A 4047-nucleotide genomic window follows, 5' to 3' on the forward strand; every position below is an offset into this window, starting at 1 on the left:
CAGGGAGCGGTGCGCCCCCGGAGCTCTCCGTGACGAGATGGAGCAGCCAGGTACCCCCGTCCCTGGGACAGTCCCTCTGTTGTAGCCCCGAGGCACTGAGCCCGTGCCCTGCTTCCCAGTAGTTTTGCCGAGGCTCCCTGGCAGGGGCTGCCTCCTGCACAGAGCCGCTCTCCCAGTGAGGTTTCCCTGGGATCATAGAATCGTAGCATGGCTTAGGTTGGAAGCATCCCCAAAGATGTCCCACCCCTGCCATGGGTTGGGTGCCTCCCACCCAACCTGAGCACCTCTAGGGATGGGGCACCCACAGCTCTATGGGCAGTACCTCACTGCCTCTGTGTAAAGAATGTCTTCCTAACATCTAACTTAAATCTCCCCTCTTTTAGTTTACAGCCATTCCCCATTGTCCTGTCACTGTCAGACTGTATAAAAGTCATTTCCCCTCCTGCGTATAAGCTCCCCTCAAGTACTCGAAGGACACAGTCAGGTCTCCTCATTTAGATTTAGATTAGGTATTAGTAAGAAATTCTTTCTAGTGAGGATGATGAGGCCCTGGCAGTGCTGCCCAGAGCTGTGGGTGCCCCATCCCTGGAGGTGCTCAGGGCCAGGCAGGGTGGGCCCTGGGCAGCCGGACCTGGTGGTTGGCATTGCTGCCCACAGCAGGAAGGTGTAAGGTGGCTTCCAACCCAGGCCATTCCATGGCCCAGAGTTACAACAGGCAACATACATGGAGACTTCCAGTAGAAATCTTCCAGCTCCGCAGAAGTTTCAGTTAGGTTTGGCTTGTCCCCACACTGACAGCTTAAAACTAACTGCAGTTTTCAAAACCCAGCTCTGCTGCCCTGAGCTGGCAAACTCCTGAGGCGTGCCAGTGCTCCAAGCAGGTGGGTACTCATTCTGAACTCAGCAAGCGTAATGAAGGATAATAGCAGTTAAACAAACTAATTAAAGATGATGTGAAACATCAAGGCAGCAGATACCCGAGATTCCTGTCTTTGGGCCCCTGAGCCCTTACAGCCCTGCTAGTCCCTGTCGCCCCTCTCCTGGCTGTGATGAGGACACTGACGTTCCACAGTTGCTTCAGAGGGTTAATAAAATTGGGAAATGTACATAAGGAGCCAATATTCCCAGTGTGGGTGCTGACATCTTGACATTTACTCCTCTGCCCAGGTAGTGCACACACTTGTGTGCTGGTTTTTACACTGGAGCTTCTTGGAATCAATCAAGTGACAGCCACTTACGTGCATACCCATGTATTTCTTGCTTTTTTTCCCCCTTGTTATTAGTGATGGTTATTAGTTATAATTAGTATTAGCAGTTACTTATTTGTGACAAGCCTTGAGGGCCAAGATCATTCTATTTGAGTTTTTGGTTAGGTACTCTGCTGTGGCTTTCAGTGGCTGTGACAGACACCTTTGTCTCAAATTAGTCTTGGTGTATCACATAGGTTCTGCCTCTCTGCCCTTGCAGACTCTCATTTTCACACTTCAGCTGGCTGTGGAACAGAGGAGGAATCGTGTACACATACAGAAGCTTAAGCAAACTCTAAGATTTGCTAAATACTTTGTGCAGAAGTACAACCCCAATCCTCCATTTTATTCATAGGTGACACTAAACGTTTTTGCTTTTTCCCAAATGCAGACCTGCACAACACATTGTCCTGACTGATACAATCAAAGGCCCTCATATCAAATACATCCCACGTGAGACTAGCTGCAGGAAATGTCATTGCCAGGTGACTTTACTGCAGAGTTGTGCTAAGAACCCTGCTTACACACTCAGGAGCTTCTTTCTCCAGAGGTAACGTTTATGGGTGCTTTCAGCAGATCAGAGCTGCCCTTGCTTCCAGAGAAGCACTGGGAGCCTGGAAGGACTCAGCCAGTGAGGAAAAAGCCAGAAGAAGCAGGGAGGCAGATGGGTCCTTGCTGAGATAGCATGGTTCTTGCAAGCAAACCCACTTGGTGGAATAGAGTATGCTGCTGGAGAACAGGACACGAGCCCCTCATTTCAGAAGGCCTGCAACCATCCTTCCGACCCTTCTGAGGTCATCTTGCTACCCTGTGAAGTGCTTCATGATTCTAGCCATAAAAGAGATGGTCAAATCCTCCTCCAGCTTAAACCAGCCTTACGCTGCTGTCACTCCACTATCTTCTCTCCAGTCATTTCTGATGTTCATCTCAATGAAAGGCAAGAAAATCAGCCCTAACAGAAACAAAACCAGAGTTGTTCAGCTGCTCGGATATACAAAAGCTTTGTGGCTGATACATTCCAGCAATGTTTTGGATTCTCTCAAACATTAACTGTTTCAAAAGAGCGTGGCTGGGAAGAGTGGCTGGAGCAAGGGGGGGATTTCCCATTAAGGACAGCAGGACCAGATGTCTTTTTGACGAGCTTCTCTTGGCTTCCTATTCTCTGACATTTCCTTTGCAGTTGTTGAGTCCAAACTGCTTCCAGAACAAATCACAGAGAGCATGGATGACTTTCTCTCCCTTGACAGACACAGTACCTAACTTCTAGCCCAAGTGCGAGACATGCTGACTGAACAGTGTACTCAATAGCCTTGGCATTTGTCCATCCCAGAGCCATTCCTTCCTTATACTTATTTTCCTTTGCAGACCCTTGTTTCCCTCCAGGGAAGCCCTCAGCTTTCCTTTTGCAGTGTTAAATACCAGTAAAAGAAGTAAAAAACACTGTTTTCCCCTCCAAACTCCATATGGGGATGCTCCCACCAGCTGGCCTTGCTGGGGATCAATACAATGCATTTCAGCACATAATGCTCACAGTCACCACGGAACATGTCTATAAGCTTCCTAAAAGTTTCTGATACAGATTCTTGATACATAATTAGCCACTATCTTAGTTTTTGAGGGGATGAGATATCATGGCTTTCAAACATTAGAAATTTCAACTACATGTGTATTTTACTGGTAAACCATTGTGGAGCAGTCTCTCCCAAGTACACAAATAATGTGTGGACTCTCAAGCTGTCAGTGAAGGACTCACCTCGACAGGGCTGACCTTTTAGCATCATTTGGCATCACCAAAACTTGGTTTTCTCAAAATATGGGAAAACACTAATTTCTACATCTTGCTACATTTTTGCTGGGATTTTTCTTAACCTCCCCCATCATCACCACAATTTATGGTCTGATGTCAACTGTAGGCTCACAGAAGGCTGTTTTTTCTGGCATTTTCCCCAAATGAGGTTTTCTTCAGTCCGTCTCCTTAGCCTAAGGCACTTTCACCAGCCAAAGTCAACAAGCAGGGCACACTTTGGAGGTCAGCTCAGCTGAAGTGGAGAAAGAAGGAGCCTAGAACCTGAAGTCCCTGCAGGAGAGCACCAACATATTCATGTTGTTCCAGGGCTGGGCAGGCACTATGGAGGAGTCCAATACCCAAACACCAGGTCAGCTGTTAACATTACTTTATGTCTGTTGCACTACCTGACAAAGTGGAAGCAACCACCAGGTAGCAGATCTCTCCTGTGCCAGTGGAATCTTACTTTTTTTTTTTTCTCCTGTGAAAAGAGACTTTAATTAAGAGTCAAGAAGTCAGCCTCAGTAAATACCAAAAGCACACTTTCCCTTTTCCCACGTAGACCAGTGGAATTGAATTTCTGCTGCCTTCCCAACTATCATTAAGCATTCTGTTTAAATAGGCTAGCTTCATGCCATCCATAATGAAGTTATAGTGTATTGCTCTGTTATGAAGGATGAAGCTGTTGTGTCCTACGGGGAGAAAAATCGCTGTAATCCAACTTTCCTTTTGAAAAGGCCTAATGTATCCACATGAGATCTTCTGGCAGAGACAACTGAGAGAATATAAATAGAAGCTTAAAAGAAGAAGGAGGGGAAGGGGAAAATAACTCCGACAGGGCTGAGGAGCTGAAATTCACAAGTTTAATAGGAAGATGGATGACTGAAGAGCCTGTTCTGTGGCACAATTAGGACTTTATGTAGGCCTTTTTCAATTATTTGTAGCTGACAAAATATCACACAAAGGCTTTTTCACACTGCAGGCCAGGTGCCCAGAAATGGATTTTTTGGAAGG

This window comes from Meleagris gallopavo, chromosome 8 (genome assembly GCF_000146605.3).
Source record: "Meleagris gallopavo isolate NT-WF06-2002-E0010 breed Aviagen turkey brand Nicholas breeding stock chromosome 8, Turkey_5.1, whole genome shotgun sequence".
In the NCBI taxonomy this organism is placed as follows: Eukaryota; Metazoa; Chordata; class Aves; order Galliformes; family Phasianidae; genus Meleagris; species Meleagris gallopavo.